General features: G+C 42.5%; 1 protein-coding gene across 2 annotated transcripts in view; it reads right to left on the bottom strand.

Moving 5' to 3' along the window:
* Positions 1 to 27,279, bottom strand: part of EXOC6B (exocyst complex component 6B) — a 738,880-nt gene that overhangs the window by 700,174 nt on the left and 11,427 nt on the right. The window contains exon 1 of one of the 2 annotated variants that reach the window (XM_070068946.1): positions 3,901 to 4,030. The exons of the other annotated variant lie outside the window; for it this stretch is intronic. The gene's annotated coding sequence lies outside the window, so the exon portion shown is untranslated. Of the gene's footprint in view, positions 1 to 3,900; positions 4,031 to 27,279 lie in introns of those variants that run through there. 2 annotated transcript variants of the gene reach the window in all.

Genomic DNA, 27,279 nt, shown 5'->3' with positions numbered 1-27,279 from the left:
GGATGCCGGCGCCCAGGCAGAGGATTAACCAACTGAGCCACTGTGCCGGCCCGCAAAATAATTTCTAAAGTACGGTTGATTATAGCATAATTCTAAGTATCTTTGGATACACACAAACCTCATTTATACTCCTGGCTCAGAGTTGGGCTCACTGTGTGACTCATCTATTAAATGGCAAAATAACAGTGCCACCTAGAGTGAGGGGTTAAATGAGATAAAGATTATTTGGCACTGGGCTCCTGGCATATGGTGCTCAGTTAATAGCAGATGATTGATATTTGGGAAAAGAAATGAAGCCTTCCCCTTTCTGGGAGTCTTTTTCTTCTTTTGCTTTTAAATCTCAGGGGCACCACTGGAATGAATCAAAATCCTTGGCTTATAATGCATGTGTGTCACAGGTGGTAGGACACATGACATATGTGCTTCTGTGCTGGCACTGGATACTAGAAGCTATCTGGATTCAACAATGTAGTGTAATTTCAGGATATGAAAGAACACAATGCCCCCCCCCAGTTGTGTGCACACACACACACATGCACACACGTGTAAGCACTTTCCAGCTGGTAATAGGAACTCACTTCATCTCCTGCTGCTGCTGCCCCCAAGGATGTCCCCTGTCTCACCTGAGCTCTGCAGCTGAAGGCTCTTCAGGATTTCAGAAGCTGCCTGCACCCAGTTGGGGGGCAGGGCATGAGTGAGGAGGAAGTGTGCGGCATGGAGAGGACACGCCCCTGCGGAAACAGTGGGCACCTGGAGAGAGGACACGCCCCTGCGGATAGAGCCGCCCAAGTACGGCTGAAGGACCCTTGGGAGGCGTGACTGTGGGCTGCACATTTTCCTTTAGTGCAATCCATTAGTTTTTTTTTTTTTTTTAACTCTTTTTTTTTTTTTTTTTTTTGACAGGCAGAGTGGACAATGAGAAAGAGAGACAGAGAGAAAGGTCTTCCTTTTGCCGTTGGTTCACCCTCCAATGGCCACCGCGGCCGGCACGCTGCGGCCAATCCAAAGGCAGGAGCCAGGTACTTATCCTGGTCTCCCATGGGGTGCAGGGCCCAAGCACTTGGGCCATCCTCCACTGCACTCCCTGGCCATAGCAGAGAGCTGGCCTGGAAGGGGGGCAACCGGGACAGAATCCGGCGCCCTGACCGGGACTAGAACCCGGTATGCTGGCGCCGCTAGGTGGAGGATTAGCCTATTGAGTCGCGGCACCGGCCTCTTTTTCTTTTCTTTTTTTTTTTGACAGACAGAGTGGACAGTGAGAGAGAGAGACAGAGAGAAAGGTCTTCCTTCCGTTGGTTCACCCTCCAATGGCCGCCGCGGCCGGCGCGCTGCGGCCGGCGCACCGCGCTGATCCGATGGCAGGAGCCAGGAGCCAGGTGCTTTTCCTGGTCTCCCATGGGGTGCAGGGTCCAAGCACCTGGGCCATCCTCCAGGGGTGCAGGGTCCAAGCACCTGGGCCATCCTCCACTGCACTCCCTGGCCACAGCAGAGGGCTGGCCTGGAAGAGGGGCAACTGGGACAGAATCCAGCGTCCCGACCGGGACTAGAACCCGGTGTGCCAGCGCCGCTAGGCGGAGGATTAGCCTAGTGAGCCGCGGCGCCGGCCCTGGCCTCTTTTTCTAATTCATTTATTTCCATGGCTATAGGTTTCTGAGTGGAACATTCAGTTTATTCTTCTCTATCAGCTAATAAAAACATTTGAAGCTATAAACTTGTGTCTGAAAACAGCTTTGTCACATCACAGACTAATATAATGTGTTTTCTTATTTATTCTTTTTCTGAAAAATCTGAGGTGGTAATCTTGATTTCTCTATGACTTAGCCGTTGGGTAGTCTTCCTCTTTTAAAACTCCTTACTGACAGGGTTTTCTTGTTTTGTCTTGCCATGGTCATCAGTTACAAGGTGGCTGGAGAATGGGATCTACACAATTTTTGCTTTTTGGAATTTACTAATGTTTCTTTTAGGAACTCAGCTGTTGTGAATAGTTGTCGCTGACAGCCAATCGACAGGCCACAGATTCTAATTTGATAAGAAAGTGTAACATTAATCTCTTACACACATTTTCTCTATTTGGAGTATTCAGTACTCCTAATGCCCATTTAAAAAAGAAAGAGGCGCCGTGGTGCAGTGGGTTAATCCTTCGCCTGAGGCGCCGGCATCCCATGTGGGCGCAGGTTCTAGTCCCGGCTGCTCCTCTTCCAGTCCAGCTCTCTGCTGTGGCCTAGGAAAGCAGTGGAAGATGGCCCTGGTGCTTGGGCCCCTGCACCCAAGTGGGAGACCAGGAGAGGCACCTGACTCCTGGCTTCGGATCGGCCATTTGGGGAGTGAGCCAAGGAAAGACCTTTCTCTCTGTCTCTCCCCTCACTGTCTGTAACTCTACCTCTCAAATAAATAAATAAAATCTTAAAAAGAAAAGAAAGAAACAAAATGTGAACCACACACACATAATATTGGTCACTTTCAGGTACACTCAAAAACAACTCCTCCCTCGCCCAGGATGTTCCCAATAAGGGCTTCCCCTTCCCGACTGCTCCCAGGGAGTGCACCTAACTCATGGGCCACTCCGGTAGCACGAAGAGAGGGTTATCTTCATGTTCCGAGGTCACTGCCTGTCCATGCTGGTGTGCAGCGAGACGAACGTCACCGTTCCCGCCCAGGCTTTGTCACTTGCCAGAGACTTTGCAGCCCATAGTTTAGTGGCCTATCTCCCAGCCTTCCTTGCTTTGGGACACATGCACTTCTGGACCGGATCCCAAGGCCACGTCCCCTCTTCCAGCCACCTCTGCACCCCTCTTGAGCAAAGAGAAACGTCTGCATGGCTCCCTGCGCCACTCTGGGGTCTGAGGAGACACGGGGCTGTCAGCTCCTTTAGTCCCTGCACAACCTCAATCCCTCGCCAGGCTGCCTGGGGCTGATTCCTTAAGGTTTTCTGCCTCCCTGCTCTCCCTAGAAAATACCCACTCTGGAAAAAAAAAAAAAAAAGAAAAAAAAAAAGAAAATACCCACTCTGGGATCTTACATCCTAACTGGAGGTTTTCATACTCCCTTCAGGGCGATCTCAAATTCCAGGAAGGAGTGGAGAGGACAGTGGGCAACCACCGCCCTTCTCCGGAGAGCAGCGCAGCACCGGCCCACCGTGCTCTGGCGCCCCCTGCTGACGGTTCTGCGGCTCGGGCGTAAACCCTGCGGCGCACCGTGCGAATGGGAGCCGGCCGCTGGCGGGCTGGAACTCCCAATCCGCCAGCTGTACTGAGGGACCTGGGGATGCTGGGCAGCGAGAATACGGAAGACAAAGGGGACCACTTCCAGGATTCCAAAACGAAGCTGGCCCTCGCTTTCACCGCCTCTCCCGACAGGTGCCCGATGGGTGTAGTGCCTTCGGCGCGCTCCCGCCCAGCCGTGCTCTCTGTCCCTGCTTAGGCGCTACTGCCGCTGCGGGTGGAAAGGTGAGAAGGCGGTGACAACCCCATTTGCAAATAGGCGACTCTCCCCCAACTAGCGGGAATCCAAGACGCGGAGCGCCGGCGCCAGGCAGGGCGGGGACACAGGCCGCAGCGAAAGAAACGGCCCGAACCCGGACAACGCCGCCTTGGCCAGGCCAACCCTAGCCGAAGGAAGCCAAAACCGGACCCCAACACGACCCCAAGCGTTCCCAGCAGCGAACAGAGCCGCGCCGGAGAGGGTCCTTCTCCCCGGAACTGCCCACCACAACAGAAAACCATTGAATTATTTGCTTAAATTGGATTTCGTCTGATATTAAATTTGCTAATATCTATATAAACTTTAAAATATCTTTACGGGGGGCGATACATATTATATAACTTAGGTAGATAGACTGCTGTTTGTGTGCACTTTTTGGAGTATTTCCCGGGGATGCTGTGACAAACGGGGTGACTTTACCACAAATGCGCTCTCTGGAAGCTCTGGTCTAAAGTCAAGGTGTCAGCAGGCAGCCCTCCCTGCACTGGCTCCAGAGCAGGTTCGCTTCCTGTCTCTCCCAGCTTCTGCTGCCGCTCGAGCCCGCGGTGCTCCACTCTGGACCTCTACCTTCACACGGCCCGGCCTTCTCTGCCCGTGCCTTCTCCTCTTCTGACTCATAACGGATCAAGAAATGTAGGGCCCGTCCAGATCATCTAAGATGCTCTCATCTGGAAAAGATTAATTTAATCACAGCTACAGATCTACAAAGACACTTCCCAAATAAGGTCATATTCAGGAGCTCAAGGGTAAGGACATGGATATATATTTTAGGGGGTCATCATTCAACCCAGCGCAATACAAAATGGGGGAGAGGCAGGGAGGAGGAAACGAGCTACTATTCTACTATTCACATGTTCAGTGCATTGCTTTCAGGTGTTAGTTACATGCAGAAACAAAACCTTTAGGGGTCGACACCGTCGCGCAGTAGGTTAATCCTCTGCCTGCGTCCCATATGGGCGCCGATTCTAGTCCCAGCTGCTCCTCTTCCAGTCCAGCTCTCTGCTATGGCCTGGGAAAGCAGTAGAAGATGGCCCAAGTCCTTGGGCCCCTGCACCCATGTGGGAGACCTGGAAGAGTTCCTGGCTTCTGGCTTCGGATCAGCACAGCTCCGACAGTTGCAGCCATTTGGGGGTGGGGGGAGTGAAAAAACAGAAGGAAGACCTTTCTCTCTGTCTCTCCCTCTCACTGTCCATAACTCTGCCTCTCAATAAATAAATAAATAAATAAAATCTTTAAGAAAAAAGGAAACAAAACCTTTAAAATATTTATTTAGGGGCCAGTGTTGTGGTGTAGCGGGTAAAGCCACTGCCTGCAACACTGGCAGCCCATATGAGCACCAGCGTCCCATATGAGTCCCAGCTGTACCACTTCTGACCCAGCTCCTTGCTAACAGCCTGGGAAAACAGAAGATGGTCCATGTGCTTGGGCCCCTGCACCCACCTGGGAGACCAGGATGAAGCTCCTGGCTCCTGGCTTCAGAACAGCCCAGCTGTAGTTTGGGGAATGAACCAGTGGGTGGAAGCTCTTCCTGTCTCTCTCTCTCTCTCTCTCCCCCTCCCCAACTCTGCCTTTCAAATAAATAAATAAATATTTTTTAAATTGAAAATTTATTTTCAAAGTCAGAATTACAGAGAGAAAGGGTGAGACAGAAAGATGTTCCATCCACTGGTTCACTCCCCAAATGGCCTCAATGGCCAGCACTGGGCCAGGCTGAAGCCAGGAACCAGGAGCTTCCTTCAGGTCTCCCATGTGGGTGACAGGGGACCAAGCAGTTGGGCATCTTCCACTGCTTTTCCTAGGCCATTAGCAGCAAGCTGGATTAGAAGTGGAGAAACCAGGACTCTAACCAGCGCCTATATGGGATGCCAGTGTTGCGGGCAGCAGCTTTACCTGTTACACCACAGTTCTGGCCCCAGAAATAAAAAAATAAAACTTTTCAACTCAATTAAATTCATAGACTATATAGGTTTATCCTATTTTTTGATAATAAGCTTTTCCAGCTTTAAATGTTAATTCACACTATAACCAATAGCCACAATACAGACTATCTTAAATGTGCTACATATTATTTAACCATTCAGTTAATATTGATGAGCACTGGTAAGTTTTTGGTGCTATAAATAAAGATGTAGCCAACACCTGAGCTTCTAAAGACAACGTTTTAACGTTTTGCAACATTAAAACATTGCTCCTTCTCCAATTTTCCTTGGGGAACTAACATTTCCGCATTGGATAATGTGTGAGACGGTCAACTAAGGGCACCAAACATTTCTGTTTTAAAAAATAGACACGAAGCCTGACCTCGGCGGACTGGATGCTTTCTCCCTGGCAAATGAATGCTAAGCAAAATGATAAAGCTGGGGAAAGCTGTAGCTCACCCATCTGGTAGCCGATTCCTCCGTGACTGACTCATCCTTTGTGGAACCTGGTTCCCCACAGCCAGCCTGACTCCTGCTCTTTCCAGGCCTGATTTCTCAGCTTTTTCTTTTGGTTCTGGGAGCTGAGCCAAAAATTTATCTCATCTCTTTTAGTTTGTGTGAGTTGAATTCTGTTTTTGCAAACAAAGAATCTGGACTTCTACAAGGTAAACACTTGATTCATTTGTTTTTGGTCTTTTTTTTTTCTTTCTAATAAAAACATTTAGTCATACAAATGTTCCTCTGAGAACAGTCTTGTTGGTATACAGTGTTCTCACTCTTCTTATTTTCTGAGTAGACTTTTTTTTCTTTGACCTGAATTATTCAGAAAAGTGGTTGACAATCATTTTATTGATTTTTTTCTTAGTTATGTTACATTGTGTTAGGAGAACTGGGAGGATTATAGAGATCTTTCTGTACATAATGAACTTTTATAAATGTTCTTTGGGTAACTGAAAAATTAGGTATTCTTTATTTGTGGATATAAAATTCTATGTGTATATACAAATACATATCATTTATAGGTACATACTATAAATGTTTTATACATACATACAGTCATGTATTTTTTATATCAGACTTGTAGCTATGTTATTCAAATTTCCCTTACCATTACCCTGATACCGATGCTACATAAAGGCATCACAAAAAGAGAAAAACTACAGGCCAATAACACTAATAAATACAGATGCAGATATCCTCAACAAAACACTGGCACACTGAATTCAGCACATTAAAAAGGATTAGACCTTTTAATGTAGGATTTATCTCATGAGTGCAAGGTTTTCTGATATATGAAACATACCAAAATACAAGAAGATGGGTCAGTGTAATACTACCATTAATACAATGAGGGAAATCCCTCACATGGTCATTTCAGTTGATACAGAAAAAGCGTTTGACAAAATCCAGCACTTTCATGAATGAAAAGACATGAAAAGACTTTCATGATGAAAAGACAATTGCCACAATGTAATAAAAACCATAAGCAAAAACCCCACAATGAACAACACACTCAATGACAAAAGACTAAAAGCTCTTTCTTTCTTTAAGTACAGTAACAAGACAAGGATTCTGATTTTCACCACTTCTATTCAACATAGTACTGGAAGGTCTAGTCAAGGAAAATGAAATAAAAATCATCCAAATTGGAAAGGAAGAAATAAAGAATAAAGACATATTTGTTCACAGACAACCTGATCATTTTTAAAAAAGATTTTATTTATTTATTCACTTGAAAGGCAGAGAGAGAGAGAGAGAGAGAGAGAGAGAGATTGTCCATCAATTGATTCACTCCCCAAACAGCTGCAATGGCTAGGGCTGGGCAAATCTGAAACCAGGAGCCAAAAACTTTATCCTGGTCTCCCACGTGGATGGCAGGGTCCCAAGTACTTGGGCCATCTTCTGCTGCCTTCCCAGAAGCATTAACAAGGAAGCTCAATCAGAAGTTGAGCAGTCAAGGACTTGAACCAAATGTGTACTCTGATATGGGATGCCAGCATCGCAAGCAATGGGTTAGTCTGTTATGCCATGACACTCTTAACTTTATATACATACAGAAAAGTGTAAAGATACACAGACACACATAAAAAAAAACTTGTTAGAATATATGAATTCAGCAGGACACAGAGCCAATACACAAAAAACTAACTGCATTATATATACTAACAATGAATAATCTTAAAATGAAATTACAAAAACAATTCCACTTACAATATCATCAAAAAGGATAAAATACTTAAAAATTAACTTACTCAGAAGGTACACTGAAAATTCACTTCCCAAAGATACATAAATGGTCAACAGACACATAAAAAGATGCTCAATACCACTAACAATTAGCAAAATGCAAGCCAAAGTTAAAATGAGATGCTACTTCAAACCCATCTTTATGGTTACATAAAAAGAAAAACAGGGGCAGGTGTTTGGCACAGCCATTAAGATGTCACTTAGGATGCCTGCATCACATATAAGAGTGCCTGAGTTTCAGCCCTAGCCCCACTTCTGATTCCAGCTTCCAACTAATGCATACCCTAGGAGGCAGCAGGTGATTGCTCCAGCACTTGGGTTCCTGCCACCCATGTGGGAGACCTGGAATCCATGTAGGATTCCAGACTCCTGGCTTCAGCCTGACCCAGCTCCAGCTGTTGTGGGCATTTGGAAAGTGAACCAGCAGATGGAAACTCTCCCTCTGTCTTCAATCTCTGTTTCTCTATCTCTCAGACTTTCAAACAATCAAAACAAATAATTAAATTAAAACTCTTGATGGGGCCAGTGCTGTGGCTCAGTAGGTTAAGCCTCTGCCTGTGGTGCTGGCATCCCATATGGGCACTGGTTCTAGTCCCGCTACCCCTCTTTCAATCCACCTCTCTGCTGTGGCCTGGAAGAGCAGTAGAAGACGGCCCAAGTCCTTGGGCCCCTGCACCCATATGGGAGACCTGGAAGAAGCTCCTGACTCCTGGCTTCGGATTGGTGCAGCTCCAGCAGTTGCGGCCATTTGGGGAGTGAACCAGCAGACGGAAGACCTTTATCTCTGTCTCTCCCTCTCACTGTCTGTAACTCTCTATCTCAAATAAATAAAACCTTTAAAGAAAAAAACTTTTGAAAAAGGAAAACAGGGGTATACATTGTGGCACAACAAGTTAAGCCACCACTTAGGATGTTAGCATTCCATATCAGAGTGCCAGTTTGAGTCCCGGCTACTCTGCTTCTGATCTAGCTTCCTGCTAATGTGCCTTGGAAGCAGTATATGATGACCCAAGTTCTCAGGTCCCTGATATCCAATGGGAGACTCAAATGGAGTTCTGGGCTCCTGACTTCACCCTGGCCCAGTCCTGACTGTTGAAGTGAACCAGTAGATGGCCTCTTTGTGTCTATCTTTCAAATAAATTAAACAACTAAAAATTCTAAAAATAAATAAAGTTTCTCTCTGTTAACTGTTTGGAACTCAGATTAGGCTTATACTACTTCTTATTCCTTCCTCCATGTCTCATAACCATTCATATATTTTGCAAATTTTCAAATCTCTATATTTCACTCTAGGTAATGTCTTCAGATGTTCTAGCTCATCCATTGTCTCCTTAGCTGTTAATCTACTTCTTAATATCATTTGATTTTCATTTTATTGACTATATACTTCAAAAAAAGATTTATTTCTTTATTTGAAAGGCAGAATTAGAGAGAGAGAGAGAGAGAGAGAGAGATCTTCTATCTGCTGCTTCACTCCCCAAATGGCTGCAACAGCCAGAGCTGGTCAAGTCTGAAGTCAGTAGCTGTGTGAGTGCAAGAGCCATCCTCTGCTGCATTCCCAGGCACATTAACAGACAGCTGGATCAGAAGCGGAGCATCTGAGTCTTGAACTGATGCCTACATGGGATGCCAGTGTCACAGTTTTACCCACTATGCCATAATGCAGGCCCCTACTTTCTTTTTTTAATAAATTTGAGAACTTTACTTTTTTAGTACCCTCAAACACTTATTTATTTATGTATATATTTATTTTATTTGTAGAAGAGAGAGACAGAGACAGAGATCTCCCATCCACTAGTTTACTTCCCTAAATGCCCTCAACAGCTAGGAGTAGGCCAGGTCAAAGCTGGGATAGCTGCTGGGAACTCAATCCAGGTCTCCCACATGGTGGCAAGAACCCATGTACTTGAACCATTACCTACTGCCTCCCAGGTTGCACACTAGCAAGAAATGCACATTGGAAGCAAAGCTGAGATTTGAACTTAGATACCCTGATACAGAATATGGGTGTCCCAAGTGGCATCTTATCAGTAGGCCAAACACCCACCCTGATTATATACTTTCAAATCTAGGAAGCTTGACTCATTTCCAAGTCTGGTAATCTTTTCCATTTCATCTTTTGTTTCTTTAAACATGTCATACACAGTCATTTATATTCTGAGAAACATGACTGAAGACTTTTTCTTCCAGAGACAATCTCCATTTGTGTCTGTGGGTAACCAGGGACACTCGCAATCTGTTACCACTTTAATTTACTTCCTAAGCTTGGAGTTTCCCAACCCTTTGGAAGTGCAAATTTGAATTCCAGTTCCACATGTTAACTGACCTGTGGTTAGAAATTCTCAGAAAAACAAGGCACCAAATAAACCAAGTATCTAGTAACCAAAGTGCTAAAATCAATATTGGCCTAAACTCGGGGCCAAAAACAAATATCATCATCATAGAACTTTTAGGATAAAAAGAATTAAAGTGAAATTTCATAAAATTTCTTAAGATTTATTTATTCAAAAGGCAGAGTGGCAGAGAGAAAGCAGAGAGATTGAGATCCATCCACTTCATTCCCCAAATGGCTGCAACAGCCAGTTCTGGGTGAGGCCAAAGCCAGGAACCAGGAGCTCCTTCTGGGTTTCCCACAATAATAGCAGGGGCTCAAGAACTTGGGGCATCATCCGCTGCCTTCCCCGGCACATTAGCAAAGAGATGGATCAGAAGCTAAGCAGCCATTTCTCAAACACACACTCAATATGGGATGCTCATGTCTGGCTGAACCCATTATGCAATAAGGCTGGCCCCAAATATTAAAATATTAACTGGTTTGAATTTTTATTACAGTTTTTTTTTTTGACAGGCAGAGTGGACAGTGAGAGAGAGAGAGAGAGAGAGAGAGAGAGAAAGGTCTTCCTTTTGCCGTTGGTTCACCCTCCAATGGCCGCTGCAGCCGGCGCTGATCTGAAGCGAGGAGCCAGGCGCTTCTCCTGGTCTCCCGTGTGGGTGCAGGGCCTAAGGACTTGGGCCATCCTCCACTGCACTCCCTGGCCACAGCAGAGAGCTGACCTGGAAAAGGGGCAACCGGGACAGAATCCAGCACCCCGACCGGGACTAGAACCCGGTGTGCCGGCGCTGCTAGGTGGAGGATTAGCCTATTGAGCCCTGGCGCCAGCCATATTTTTATTACAGTTTTAATGGTCAGATTTTAACAATTTGACATTATAGCAAAGAAGTAATTTATCAGCATTGTGTGTTCATGTGTTCCCTATACTGAGTATTTATGATAGCAAACACTCATTTTCAACTGAGACCAGCAAAAGAGCAAATATTTTTGGGTTTCTCTGCCTTCCAGCCCCTGCTGATGCTGCTGTTGCCATATGTTATTGTGTCTTTCTCCTAAGTAGCCCCTCACCAAAGTAAAGACATTCTTTTTTTAAATTTTTTTTTATTTATTTGACAGGTAGAGTTATAGACAGTGAGAGAGAGAGAGAGACAGAGAGAAAGGTCTTCCTTCCGTTGGTTCACTCCCTAAATGGCCACTACAGCTGGTCCCTGTAGGTGCAGGGACCCAAGCACCTGGGCCATCCTCCACTGCACTCCCGGGCCACAGCAGAGAGCTGGACTGGAAGAGGAGAAACCAGGACTAGAACCCAGAGCCCATATGGGATGCTGGTGCCGCAGGCGGAGGATTAACCAAGTGAGCCACAGTGCCGGCCCCAACATTCTCTTTTCAATTACTTAAGGATTAATCTGGTGGTGACAGCACATTTTGTTGTGGCTATTTTATAAACTAAAGCTTTGTGCACTGTTGAAAGAAAATGTTCTCTGAACATTTTCAAAATCAAATTTAAGATAATTGACTTGCTGTGTGATTTTATTTATATTTATCCATGCACTTGCTGCTTCACACAATCACTTAAAAATACTTGTCTTTAAACCTTGACTCTGAGTGCAGGTGTTGTGGCACCACTTCGGATGCCCACATCCCCTATCAGAGGGCCTGCAATCAAGTCCTTCACCTGTTTCCAATCCAGCCTCCTGCTAATGAGCATCCTGAGAAGCTGCAAATGATGGTTCAAGTAAATGGGTCCCTGCCATCCATGTGGCAGACCTGGATGGAGTATGGTCCCTGGCATGGGCATTTGGAGAGTGAACCAGTGGGTGGAATATCTCTCTCCTTCCCTCTCTCCACCTGCCCTCTCTCTCTCCCCTGCTCTGCCTTTAAAATGAATATAAGCAAACATACAAGCTTTTTAACAACAACAACAACAACAACAAAAAACCTTGATTTTAGAAATAGGACATAACAAAAGAATATGATTGAAATCCTTTCTAAAAAATGTTTATTTTTCTACAACTCAATTCACAATAGCTAAGATATGGAATCAACCCAAATGTTTGTCAACTGAAGCCTGGATAAAGAAATTATGGGATATGTACACCATGGAATACTATACAGTGGTCAAAAAAAATGAAATTGTCAGCCGGCGCCGCGGCTCACTAGGCTAATCCTCCGCCTAGCGGCGCCGGCACACCGGGTTCTAGTCCCGGTCGGGGCGCCGGATTCTGTCCCGGTTGCCCCTCTTCCAGGCCAGCCCTCTGCTGTGGCCAGGGAGTGCAGTGGAGGATGGCCCAGGTGCTTGGGCCCTGCACCCCATGGGAGACCAGGAAAAAAGCACCTGGCTCCTGGCTCCTGCCATCGGATCAGCGCGGTGCGCCGGCCGCATTGCACCGGCCGCGGCGGCCATTGGAGGGTGAACCAACGGCAAAAAGGAAGACCTTTCTCTCTGTCTCTCTCACTGTCCACTCTGCCTGTCAAAAAAAAAAAAAAAAAAAAAAAAAAAAAAGAAAGAAAGAAATGGTCATTTCCAACAAAATGGATACAACTGGAAAACATTATACTTAGTGAAATAAGCCGGTCCCAAGAGAACAAATACTATACATTCTCCCTGATCTGTGGTAACTAATAGGGCACCTAAAAGGTAATCTATGGAAGTGAAATTGACGCTTTGAGATGCAATCACTTTGAACAGCTCTTGTCTCTTCTCTTGAGGAACAAGCTTTTTCTTTTCATACTATTTGTTGAACTCTTTACTTGGTATAGAATTAATCATATGTGTATAAAGTTAAAAAAATAGATCTTAGTAAAAAATAAGAACGAGAATAGGAGAGGGAAGAGGAAGAAGGGTGGGAGGGCCGGTGGGAAGAATCACTATGTTCCTAAAGTTGTATTTATGAAATGCATCAAGTTTTTAAACCTTAAATAAAATGTTTCTGGGGAGGGGAGAGAAAAATATTTCTTTGTTTGAAAGGCAAAACAACAGTCACGGGGAGACCTTCCATACACTGGTCTACTCTCCAAATGCTGGTAACATCTGGGGCCGGGCCAGGCCAGGCTGAAGTCAGAGCCAGGAACCCCATCCATGTCTCTCTAATGGGTGGCAGGCATCCAACTACCGAGCCATCATCTGTTGCCTCCCAGGGTATTCATTAATAGGAAGCTTGATTGGAAGCAGAGCTGGGACTCAATCCCAGCAACTCCGATATGAGATGCACGTGTCCCACGTGGCAGCTTAACCTGCTGTGCCACAAGGCCAGCCCTAAAATTCTGAGTTTACATCTGTCTCTATCTTGACTATCACATAGTTCGTTTTGGCTAAAGAAGAAAACGGGGAACATTTATCCTCTTTCTGTTCATTATTGTTGGTAATCCATGGTGCTATGTTATTTTTAAGAAAGGCTTCTGGTTGTTTCTGCATGTCCAAGAGTCTGATGGAGTGTACAGAAGAGGCACAGTAGGATATCATTAACACACCAGACTTCAACTCTAGAAACTGGTTTTAGTAACATATTTTATAGAACGGATTTTAGCTTCATCAAATGTCAAAAATCCTTCATCTTGCACCACTAAAAATAGTTGGCCATTTCTAGCAATATTTCTGTCAAGCTTTCTGTTTAAATTTTTGCATGAACTCAAAACTTAAGGGAACTATCTTCTTGAAATGTTTTTATGAAGTCTGATATTTTGAAATTTGCTTAGTAAGAACAGAAGGGGTTTGGGATACCTCATTTGTCTCGGAAGTGATCTTGGACTCATTGTCTAGATGCTTCATTACAGGAGCAAAGGCAACGCTGTTTCAGCCCCAGTGGTGTTCTCCGTGTTAGTTTCCCCTCACTCATGTTCACACTGGGAAGGCAGTGTGGGTATTACCCTTTAAGTCATCCTCATGAAATGGGAAGAATCCCAGTAGGACTTTTCCTTGAAATATTAAAAACTTTAAAACTAAAAATTAAATATAGTTCTTAAAGTTTACAGGTTTAATGTATGAATGCTGTAATGCCAAGTCCACAAAGATTAAAAGCATTATGATATGGTCTTTTTTTTGTACTTTCCTTTTTTTTAGTACATTCAAATTTTCATTTAAGAAGCTAATTGTTTATTTTTGATAGAGAATACATTTTTAAAAGTAATTTAAAAAGTATACTCAGAATATACTTTTACCCCAACTCCCTTCCCCACCCCTATACTTAACTGCTTTGTAATTTATTGGGGATATTTTCAGTATTTAACATGTGAAGGTAAGAAAATCCATCCTCTCATAAAAAGGTAACATAATAGGCACTTTTCTCTGTTCTTCACTTTACCTTCTTCATTCACTGTATTGTAGAGATTCTCTCACATCAATAAAGAGAGAGGTTTTCAGTCATTTTTATAGCTGCATGGTATTCCATTATATAGGCTATGCCATCATGTATTTTACCCTGTTTCTAGCACCTGGATTTTTTAAAAGGATTTATGTATGTATTTAAACAGCAGAAATAGAGATAGAGATAGAGATAGAGACAGATATATATATATATATATATATATATAGAGAGAGAGAGAGAGAGATCTTCAAACAGCAGGGACTCGGTCAGGAGCTTCATTTCAGTTCCCCACGTTGAGGGCAGGGGCCCAAGTACTTGGTCCATCTTCCGCTGCCCTCCTAGGCACATTATCAGGGAGCTCGGTTGCAAGGGGAGCAATTGAGACTCTAACAAGTGCTCATATGAGAAACTGGTGTCACAAGCCATCACAAGTGCTGGGTCCCATTTGGATCTTTTATAAAATATTAATTTATTTGAAAGACAGGGTTCCTACCTACTTGCTCACTCTCCAAATGCCCACAACAGCTCTGGACCAGGCTGAAACTGAGAACTCAATCCAGATCTCCCATAAAAGATGATACAAGTATTTGGTCCTTTGCCACCCATGTGGGAGACCCAGATGGAGTTTTGGAGGCTCTTGGTTTCAGTCTGACCCAGCCCTGGATCTTGTGGCCATTTGAGGTGAACTAGAAGATGTAAGATCTCTCTGTCCTTCCCTCTCTCTATCACTCTGCCTTTCAAACAAATAAATATTTTTTTTAAAAAAGTAAGTTGAATTGGGGCCAGTGCTGTGGCATAGTGGTAAAGCCGCCGCCTGCAATGTTGGCATCCCTTACAGGTGCCAGTTCGAGTCCCAGTTGCTCTGCTTCTGATCCAGCTCTCTGCTATGGTCTGGGAAAGCAGTAGAATATGGCCCAAATCCTTGGTCCCCTGCCACCCACATGGGAGACCTGGAAGAAGCTCCAGTCTCCTAGCTTTGGATTGGCCCACCTCCAGCCATTGCGGCTATTTGGGGAGTGAACAGCAGATGGAAGACCTCTCTGTCTTTCTTCCTCTGCCTCTGTAACTCTGCCTTCCAAATAACAAATAAATCTTTTAAAAAAAGTTGAATCTAAAGGCTACATGAACTGTAAAACAAAACTGGTACCTGGGGAAGTATGGAGGAAAGAATTACAATATAGTAAATAGGGGCAGGCACTTGGTGAGGCAGTTAAGATGCCCGTGTCTCCTTATCATAGTGCCTAGTGAAAGTCCCAGCTCCTCTGCTCATCACTATAACTCAAAACCTTAGGCCATGTCCTGGTTCACAATAGGCACAAAGCAAATATTTGTACAATGTTGAATAAACAAGTCTACAGTATCCAAGACATAAAATATTACACCACCCTGGCAAAGCTGCACAGGTCAAAGCTAGGATTTCAACCATGTCTGTTTGTTTCCAGACTCCAAAGTCACATCATTTTCCCCAAAATATAGTGGTTTTTTTTTTTGTTTTGTTTTGTTTTGTTTTTTTTTTTTTGGACAGGCAGAGTTAGAGAGAGAGAGAGAGAGAGAGAGATCTTCCTTTTCCGTTGGTTCACCCCCCAAGTGGCTGCTAAGGCTGGCGCACTGAGGCCGGATCCAAAGCCAGGAGCCAGGTGCTTCTCCTGGTCTCCCATGCAGGTGCAGGGCCCAAGCACTTGGGCCATTCTCCACTGCCTTCCTGGGCCACAGCAGAGAGCTGACCTGGAAGAGGAGCAACCGGGACAGAATCCGATGCCCCGACTGGGACTAGAACCCGGGGTGCCGGCGCTGCAGGCAGAGGATTAGCCTAGTCAGCTGCGGCACTGGCCAGTGTTTTGTTTTTAATATTGATAGAAAATGGAAAGTTCACACATTCATAATTTTATTTCAAAAGTTATTACTAGATTAAAAGTGGGATGCATAACCTTTAAACCAATAAGGGGAAAAATACATGGAATAAAAAAAACTTGAATAAAGAAAAAATAAATTAGAAGCCCCAAAGACACTCAGAAATAGAAAGCCTAGGGGGCAGTGTTGCGTCATAGCGGATAAGCCACTGCCTACAACGCTGTTATGCCATATGGATGCCGGTTCGTGTCCTCGCTGCTCTGCTTCCAATCCAGCTCCCTGCTAATGTTTGGGAAAGCATGAGAAGATGGCCCAAGCATTTGGGCCCCTGTAATCCACATGAAAGAATGGAGCTCCTGGCTCGTGCTTTTAGCCTGGTCCAGTGTTGGCCACTGTGGCCATCTGGGGAGTGAACCACTAGATGGAAGCACTCTCTTTGTTTGTGTGTGTGTCTAACTCTTTCAAATAATTAAATGAATCTTTTTTAAAAAATTCCCAGTCATATTTAGGTGCATTCAAGAACATCTTTATGATGCACATCCTGGAAATTGACATTTTAAAAAAATAGGAAGCCTAATAGAAAAATACACAGAGTAAGACATTAAAAAATACACCATTACTAAAACCAAAAGAGGGGCCAGCACTATGGCCTTAGTAGACTAAGCCTCTACCTGAGGTGCTGGCATACCATATGGGTACTGGTTTGTGTCCCGGCATACTGTATGGGTACTGGTTTGTGTCCCGGCTGCTCCTCTTCTGATCCAGCTCTCTACTATGGCTGGAAAAGCAGTAGAAGATGGCCCAGGTGCTTGGGCCCTTGCACCCACGTGGGAGACCTGGAAGAAGCTCCTCGCTCCTGGCTTTGGAACAGCCCAGCTCTGGCCGTGTCAGCCATTTAGGGAGTGAACCTTAGGATGGAAGACTTTTTTGACAGGCAGAGTGGACAGTGAGAGAGAGAGAGAGAGAGACAGAGAGAAAGGTCTTCCTTTGCCATTGGTTCACCCTCCAATGGCCGCCGCGGCCGGCGCGCTACGGCTGGTGCACTGCGCTGATCTGAAGCCAGGAGCCAGGTGCTTCTCCTGGTCTCCCACGGGGTGCAGGGCCCAAGCACTTGGGCCATCCTCCACTGCACTCCCTGGCCACAGCAGAGAGCTGGCCTGTAAGAGGAGCAACCGGGACAGAATCCGGCGCCCTGACCAGGACTAGAACCCTGTGTGCCAGCGCTGCAAGGTGGGGGATTAGCCTATTGAGCCACAGCGCCAGCCAGGATGGAAGACTTCTCTCTCTGTGTCTCCCTCTCTCTGTCTGTAACTCTACCTCTCAAGTAAATAAATAAAATCTTATTTAAAAAAAAACAAAAAAATGAAAGAAAATTAATATGGTGACATGGGTATGCTTGTACATATACTATCAGTTGGATTACAGAATTGTTATAACCTTTATAAGGGTCTTTTGGGCAGTATTTATTAAAATATAGCATTTCAATCTTTTTACCAGTTTGAATTCAGCTTTAACAATGATTTTTCAGTTATAAAAAGTTTTCAAACATACACAAGAGAGGGGAAATAACATATGAACCTCCAAACACATCCAAAAGCTCGATTCAATAATTCAGTAATGATCAAGGTTGACCCCTTGCTAGATCTGTTCCTGTTTCCCTCCCCTTCCTCTCCATTGTCTCCTCCTACTCCTCCTCTTCCTTACTCTTCCCATTCCCCTTCTTCTTCTTCTTCTTCTTCTTCACTTATGTGTGTGTGTCTCTCTGTGTGTGTTACTCAACTGTTTTAAAGGAAATTCCAGATTCATATCACTTTAAGTCTAAAAATTTCATCATTTTCTTGCAAACCCATATGCCATTATCACATCAAACGAATTCATAAGTCATTGACAACATTTAATATCCAGATCATACTGAAATTTCCCCAACTGCCACAAAAATGTATTTTTACATTGGTTTGTTTGGATCAGTATCCAAATAAGATTCAAATTTTGAATTCAGTTGTTATATCTAATTTAAAGCAATCTGTCCCACCTTCTTTTCCTGTCCTCAACTCAAAAAAATTCTGATCAGATGTCCTGCAGGAAGTCTCACTTTCTGGTTTTTACTACTTTAACTTATTCTTAATTCCTTCCCCCACAATCTATAGGTGTGGCTATGGACTTTACATTAACTCACATCAGAAGGACATAACACAGAATCTAAAAACCACAAAAAAGTAGTTTTCCCACTCTTTGAGATATTAAAATTAACCAGTGAATTCAGATTGTAACAGTCTCATTCACTCCCCAAATGGCTGCAATAACGGGGGCTGGGCCACACCGAAGCCAGGAGCCAGGAGCTTCTTCCAGGTCTCCCATGTGGACCATCTTCTGCTGCTTTCCCAAGCACATTATCAGGGACCTGGAAGCAGAGCAGCTGGGACTTGAACTGGCAACCATATGGTATGCCAGAGTCACAGGTGATGGCTTTATGGCACCACAATGCCAGCCCCTCCAGGATCATTTTGTATATTTCTTTTCAAGGGCTAGAATCAGCCATTTCTCTAGGGAACTTGGTTACTTTTAGCAAACACTGGCATTTTGAGACCACAATCTAAGATTATAGAGTGTTCTTTACAATTAGATTATCATTGCTTTTAGGTCTTTATAGTAGGTGGAACTAGAAAATACTTATTTGTAGGAGGGAGTGGATTATCAGTTTATGCTGAAATTTCTAATTCAATTTTCTCCAATATTTTATTATAAAAATAGTAAAGTAGATAGAAGTTAAAAGTATTCTAATACCTATACACTCACCATCTAGATTGTATAAGTAACGTTTTGCTATATTTATCACATCCACACACTCCTTTATACATTCATTAAAAGATTTAATGCATTTCAAAAGAAGTTGTAGACACTATTATGCTTCACCCCTAAAATATTCAGCATGAATATCTTTAAAGGCAAACCTTATTTATTTAGCATTTTTGAAATTATATCCCTATTGAGATTTAATTCATATACCACACAATTCATCCACTTAAAGTATACAACTCAAGGATCCAAGATGGCTGAATAGGGAAAAGACATGCTGATTTTGACCATGGAAACATACTAGAAGCACAGGGAAAGGACTGCTTTCTGAGGGCAATTTGTCAGTGGATAGTGTACAGAGGAGAAGAGTGACTTTGTGGAACAGCAAAGACACTGCACAAACCTACAGCAGCTGGCAGAATACTACCAGCAACTCCCATGGCCGGCAGTCAGAGGGGAGACACCATCTTACCAGAGTGAGTTAAAGGAGAGTGCATCAGCCCACGCACCACTGGTGATCTTGTCTGAGGGGAACCCCATGGTCCCCACTGACTTTGAGTCCAGCTTGGAGAGCTGGCAGAGGATAGGTCACCCACCTAGCTCTGGGAATGGAGCCTGCCCTGTTTCCCTCCCCTCCTTCCACCAAGGTGGCCGGTGGATGGCAGAGAAAACACCATCTCCTCACAGCAAGGTGACTGGAGGCTGCAACAGTCCATGCACCATTGGTGGATTTTGACTGAGGGAGAACTTCATGGTCCCCACTGACTTTGAGTCTGGCCTGAAGAGTTGGTAGGAGACAGGGTGCCCATTTGGCTATGGGAAGTGAGGGAACATTGCTTCACTCCCCTCCTGCCACTAGTTTTTTTTTTTTTTTTTTTTTTTTTTTTTTTTTTTTTTTTTTTTTTTTTTTAGGTAGAGCACCATCAGTCTCTGTCAGGAAGGTGGATGACCCCATAGACTGACATTCAGAAAGTGGATCCCCTGCACCCTAGGACTGTGGGAATCCTGTGACTGTGCTTCTACATAGGCAAGGAAACTGAAGGGCATGGGGTGTGGCTGGGTCTTTAGGCAATCACCCAGTCCAGCTCCAGAATTTCAGAATTCCCTGAGTGCTGGGGAGGGACCTTGTGTAGGATTCAGTACTCACACCAAAAAGTGCACAGATACTTTGTGAGGTTCATGCACTTGAATGGGTGGAGTGCACAGGCGCTGTAAGCTGTTCACTTTGGCTCGGAGAAGGGCTGAGGCTGTGAACACACCAGTCAGTACAACAATCTCCTCCCCCTACTGAGGACAGAGGTGTTCCACCACGCCCAATTTGGGTGTTACTCTGGACTCTTACCCCACCCACAAGTGCTGGCTAAAGTTCCCAGGTCCCACCCAGAACACACCTCTGAACATCCACTGTAAACCTCACGCTTCCACTAAGCCATAAGTGCCAGTCCCAAGAACATAGCCTTCAGAGGTAATAAAACAGGTTTTTCTCCAGATGCATAAACACAAATGTAGAAATACAAGAAACATGAACAAGGAATACAGCAGATCTCCCCAAAAGGAACACAAACTTCAATAGTAGACTATGAAGATTTAAATATTGACAAATTGCCTGAAAAGGAATTTGAAAGAATGATTGCAAGATTACTCAAAATCACAGAGAAGCACTTACAAGAATTAAGGGATTCTATACATGACATGGATAAAAAATTTCTGCAGGGAGATAGAGATATTAAAGAAAAATCAAACTGAAATATTAGAAATGAATTCAATATGTCAAATAAAAATAAAGTGGAAAGCCTTAGTATCAGACTCAGTGAGGCAGAAGAACAAATATCTGAGCTAGAAGAGAAATCTTTGAAATATCTCAGTCAGTCCAAAAAAGAAGAAGAAAAATTTAGAAAAACCAAAAAGAGTACTCAGGATCTACGGGATAACATCAAATGACCAAATATAGCTCTCTTAGGCACATTCCTGAAGGAGGGGAAAAGCAGAATGACTTAGAAAACTTGTTCTGTGAAATATTAGCCGAAAATTTCCTTAATTTTGGGAAAGATGTGGACATCCAAGTACATGAAGCACACATAACCTCAAACAAACATGATCAGAGATACTCACTCTGACACATTATATTCAAATTTTCAAAAGTTAAACATGAAGACAATGTCCTAAAATGTGCAAGAGAAAAACATCAGATTACCTTTAAAAGATCTCCAAATCGGTTGACAGCAGATTTCTCATTAGAAACCCTGCAAGCTAGGAGAGAATGGAGAGATATAGTCCAAGTTCTTACAGAGGAAAAAAAAAAAAAACTGTCAAACCAGTATGCTGTAACCAGGAAGGTTCTCATTTATAAATGAAGGTGAAATAGGAACCTTAAAAGACAAACAAAAATTGAAAGAATTTGTCACCACCCAGCCAGCTTTACAAATAATGCTTAAGGATGTACTACACACAGAAACAGAGATAGTAATCATTATGAAAGAATGTGAAAGCAGAAAATCTAGTAAAGTACAAAGGATATCCAAAACAAACAATAGGAATATTTATGGAAAACTGGCAGGGCCAAGTTGTTAGTTATGAATAACAACCTTGAATGTAAATGGCCTAAATTTTCCAATTAAAAAATACAGATGGGCTGAATGGATTTAAAAAAAAAAGCAGTTTAAAAGTGCTGTTTAATGAAACACACTTCATCAACCAAGATATATACAGACTGAAAGTGAAAGACATTCCAGGCTAATGGAAAGCAAAAACGGGAGTATCCATACTTATATCAGATAAAGTTAGCTTTAACAAAAACTGCTAAAAGAGACAAAGAAGGACATTATGTAATGATTAAGGGATAAATTCAACAGGAAGATGTGACTGTAGTAAATGTATATCCACCCAATGCCAGGGTACCTGGTTATTTAAAATAGATGTTAATGGATATAAAGGGAGAAATAGGCTCCAATGCAATAATAATGGGGGACTTCAACATCCAACTTTCATCAATGGATGGATTAACTAAACAAAAAAGAATCAACAAAGAAACAACTGAGCTAATCTACTCTGTGGACCAAATGAACATAATTGAAATCTACAGAATATTTCATATCACAGAAGCAGAATACACATTCTTTTCATCAATGCATGGGACATTCCCTAGAATAAACCATATGCTAGGCCAAAAAGCAAGTCTCAACAAATTCAAAAGAACTGTAATCATACCATACATCTTTTCTGACCACAGAAACATAGAGACTGAACAACATGCTCTTGAATAAACAGTAGATCACAGAAGAAATCAAAGGGAAACAAAAAAATTCCCTTGAAACAAATTAAGAAGACAACACAACATATCAAAATTTATGGTATTCAGGGGCCAGCGCTGTGGCGTAGCGGGTGAGGCTGCTGCCTGCAGTGCCGGCATCCCATATGGGCACTGGTTCTCATCCCGGCTGCTCCACTTCCAATCCAGCTCTCTGCTATAGCCTGGGAAAGCAGTACAAGATGGCCCAAGTCCTTGGGCCCTTGCACCCACGTGGGAGATCAGGAGGAAGTTCCTGGCTCTTGGCTTTGGATCAGTGCAGCTCTAGCTGTTGCGGCCATCTGGGGAGTGAACCAGCAGATGGAAGACCTCTCTTTGTCTCTATGCCTTTCTATCTCTCTCTGTGTAACTCTGACTTTCAAACAAACAAATAAATCTTAAAAAAAAAAAACCTTATGGTATACAGCAAAAACAGTGCTAAGAGTTTACAGCAATTAATGGAAGTGAAAGGGCTGGTGTTGTGGCATAATGGGTTAAGCCACCACCTGCAATTCTGGCATCCCGTACAAATGTCAATTCAAGTACCAGTTGTTCCACTTCCAATCCAGCTCCCTGTTAATGCACTTGGGAAAGCAGCAGAAGATGGCCCAAGTGCCTGTGCCCCTAAAACCCACATGGGAGACCCAGATGGAGTTCCTGGCTCCTGGCTTCAGCTTGGTCCAGCCACTTGGGGAGTGAATCAACTGATGGAAGATGGAAGATTCTCTCTCTCTCTCTCTCTCTCTCTCTCTCTCTCTCTTTCTCTTTCTTTCTCTCTTTCTCTCTCTCTCTCTCTCTCTCTCTCTCTCTGAGTATGTATAGTGTGTGTGTGTGTCTCCATCTCTTTCTGTAACTCTGCTTTTTAAATAAATAAATCTTTTAAAAAAAATTGTGAAGGGATCAAATAAACAATCTAGCAATGCATCTCAAGGACTTAGATAAGCAAGAACAAATTAAACCCCAAATTAGGAAGAGGAAATAAATGATAAAAATTAGAGAATAAATTTAAAAATGAAATTTTAAAAACATGTAAAATATTAGTGAAATGAAGAGCTAGTTTTTCTTTTTTAAAATTTTATTTAAGGCATACAAATTTCATGTATTTCATATATATAGATTTAGGAATATAGTGATACTTCCCATCCTACCCTCCCTCCCACCCATGCTCTCACCTCCTCTCCTATTCCCACTCTTAATTTTAGTTTACTTTATACTCATAAGATTAATCCTACGCTAAGTAAACAGTTCAACAAATAATACTAAGAAAAAACACTGTTCCTCAACAATAAAGACAAGGACTGCAAAGAATCATCAAATCTCAAAATGTCAATTTCACTCCAATACATTACATTTTAGGTACTCTATTATTTACCACAGATCAAGGAAAGCAGAAGGGGTCTGTCTTTTTTGGGACTGGCTTATTTTACTAACTATAATGGTTTCCAGTTGCACCCATTTTTGTTACAAAAGATAGAATTTTTTAAATCACTGATTAGTATGTATATATATATATCTCTCATAATCTTTTCATCCAGTTATCAGTTGATGGTCATCTGGGTTAATTCCATATCTTAGCTATTGTGAACTGAGCTGAGATAAACATGGGAGTACAGATAACTCTTTCATATGCTAATTTCATTTTGTTTGAGTAAATTCCCAAGAATGGGATGCCTGGATCACATGCAGATCTATTTTCAGTTTTCTGAGGTATCTCCATACTGTCTTCCAAAATGGCTGTACCAGTTTACATTCTGACCAATCATGGATTAAGTACCTTTTCCCCCACACCTTCACCAGCATTTATTCTTTATTTCTGTATGACAGCCATTCTAACTAGGTGAGGTGAAACCTCACTGTGGTTTTGATTTGTATTTCCCTGACGGTTAGTGATCCTGAGCATTTTTTTCATGCATCTGTTGGCCATTTGAATTTCCTCCTTTGTAAATACCTGTTCTAGTCCTTTGCCTATTATTAACTAGATTGTCTGTTTTGTTGCTATTGTTCAGTTTCTTGAGATTTTTATAGATTCTGGATATGAATCCTTTATCAGTTTCATTATTTGCAAATATTTTCTCCCATTCTGTCGATTGCCTCTTCACTTTATTGAACGTTTCTTTTGCAGTGCAGAAGATTCTCAACTTGATGTAACCCCATTTGTCAACTTTGGCTTCATTAGCCTGTGCTTCTGCCAATGCTACAGAGTTTCCCCAATGAACTCCTCTAGTAATTTGATGGCATCAGGTCTTCCATTTAGATCCTTGATCAATTTTGAGTTGCTTTTTGTATAAGGTGTAAGATAGGGGTCTTGTTTCCTATTTCTGCATGTAGAGATCCAGTTTTCCCAGTACCATTTGTTGAAGAGACTGTCCTAGCTTCAGGGACTGATTTTAGCTCCTTTTCAAAGATAAGTTGATTGTAGTTACATGGATTGATTTCTGGAGTTTCTATTCTGTTCCATATTTCTACATGCCTACATCTATTTTTGTTTACCAATACCAGTCTGTTTTGATTACAACAGCCCTGTAGTATGTCATGAAATCTTATATTGTGATGCCTCCAGTTTTGTTTCTGTTGTATAAGACTGCTTTAGCTATTTGGGGTTTCTTGCATTTCCATATGATTTTAGCATTGTTTTTTCTAGATTTGAGAATGTCCTTGGAATTTTGATCCAGAATGCACTGAATGTGTAAACTGCTTTCTGTAGTATGGACATTTTGATGGTATTAATTCTTCCAATCCAAAAACATGGAAGATTTTCCCATTGTTTTGTGTTTTCTTCTATTTCTTTTTTTAATGTTTTGCAATTTTCATTGTGGATATCTTTCATATTCTTGGTTAAATTTATTCCAAGGTACTTAATTTTTTTTTGGTAGCTATTATGAATGACATTGATCTTACAAGTTCTTTCAGACATGGCATTGTCTGTGTATACAAAGGCAACTGATTTTTGTGTGTTAACTTTATATCCTGCCACTTTACCAAACTCTTTTATGAGTTCCAATACTCTTAGTGGAGCCTTTTGATCATATCATCTGCAAATGTGGATAGTTTGACTTCCTCCTTTCCAATCTGTATCATTTTGATTTCTTTTTATTGTCTAATGGCTCAGGCTAAAACTTCCAGGACTATATTGAATAGAAATAATGAGACTGGAAATCCTGTTCTTGTTCTGGATCTTAGTGGATATGCTTCTTAGTGAATGCAGGCTGTGGGTTTGTCGTAAACTACCTTCATTGTGTTGAGGAACATTCCTTCTATACCAAATTTGCATAAGTTTCCATCATGAAAGGGTGTTATATTTTATCAAATGCTTTATTTGCATCTATTGAAATAATCATATGTTTCTGTTCTTCAGTTTGTTAATGTGATGTATCACATTTATTGATGCAAATGTTGGACCATCCCTGCATACCAGGGATAAATCCCATTTGGTCTGGGTGAATGATCTTTTTGATGTGTTGTTGGATATCTTTAGCTAGTATTTTGTTGAAGACTTTTGCATCTATGTTCATCAGGGATACTGGTCTATAGTTCTCTTTCCTTGTATATTTTTCTGGTTTAGGAATTAAGGTTATGCTACCATCAGAGAAGGAGTTTGGGAGGATTCCTTTTTCTTCAATTGTTTTGAATAGCTTGAGAAGAATTGGAATTAGTTGTTCCTTAAATGTCCAGTAGAATTCAGCAGTGAAGCCATCTGGTCCTGGGCTTTTTCTGTTGGGAGGGTCTTTATTACTTATTCAATCTCCATCTTGGTTATTGGTCTGTTTAGGTTTTCTAAGTCTTCATGACTCAATTTTGATAGGATGTGTCCAAGAATCTATCCATTTCTTCTAGATTTTCCTATTTGTCGGCATACAGTTCTTTGTATTAATTCCTGATGAATATTTTTATTTCTGTGGTATCTGTTACATTTCCTCTTGCATTTCTGATTCTACTGATTTGGGTCTTTCCCATCTTTTTTTGTTAGTTGGGCCACTGGTCTATCAATTTTGTTTATTTTTCCAAAAAACAAGCTCTTAATTTCACTGATCTTTTGTATTTTTTGTTTCAACTTTACTTCTTCTATGGTTTTAATTATTTCTTTCCTCCTGCTAATTTTGGGTTTGGTTTGCTGTTGTTGTTCTAGGTCCTTGAGATGCACTGATAGCTCATTTATTTGGTGCCTTTCCAATTTCTTCTTGTAGGTACAAATTGCTATAAACATCTTTCTTAACACTGTTTTTGCTATATCCCATAAGCTTTGATATGTTGTACTATTGTCTTCATTCATTTCCAGAAATTTTTAAATTTCTCTTGATTTCTTCTATGATTCACTCTTTTTTTATTTTTATTTTTTGACAGGCAGAGTAGACAGTGAGAGAGAGAGAGAGAGACAGAGAGAAGGGTCTTCCTTTACCATTGGTTCACCCTCCAATGGCTGCTGCAGCCAGCGCACTGCAGCGGGCACACCTCACTGATCCAAAGCCAGGAGCCAGATGCTTCCTCCTGGTCTCCCATACAGGTGCAGGGCCCAAGGACTTGGGCCATTCTCCACTGCACTCCTGGGCCAGAGCAGAGAGGACTGGAAGAGGGGCAACCAGGACAGAATCCAGCGCCCCGACTGGGACTAGAACCCAGTGTGCTGGCACCGCAGGCGGAGGATTAGACTATTGAGCCGCGGCACCAGCCTTTGATTCACTCTTCATTCAAGAGCATGTTGTTCAGTATCCATGTGTTTGCATATGTTCTAGAGATTCTTGAGTTGTTAATTTCCAGCTTCGTTTCATTGTGATTATAAAAGACACATGGTGCGATTCCAATTTTTTTGAATTTGCTAAGACTTGCTATAGGGCCTAGCATATAGTCTATCCTATAGAAAATTTTCATGCACTGATGAAAAGTATGTGTATTCTGCAACTGTGGGATGAAATGTCCTGTAGATACCAGTTAGGTCCATTTGGTTCATAGTTTAAATTAGCTCAATTATTTCTTTGTTGATTTTCTGTCCAGTTGATCTGTCCATTGATGAAAGTGGGGTGCTGAAGTACCCATTACTATGGTATCAGAGTCTATATCTTCCTTTAT

The sequence above is a fragment of the Oryctolagus cuniculus genome, chromosome 2 (genome assembly GCF_964237555.1).
Source record: "Oryctolagus cuniculus chromosome 2, mOryCun1.1, whole genome shotgun sequence".
Classification (NCBI taxonomy): Eukaryota; Metazoa; Chordata; class Mammalia; order Lagomorpha; family Leporidae; genus Oryctolagus; species Oryctolagus cuniculus.
The sequence above is the reverse complement of the archived record's forward strand: the minus strand, read 5'-3'. Positions and strand labels throughout refer to the sequence as shown.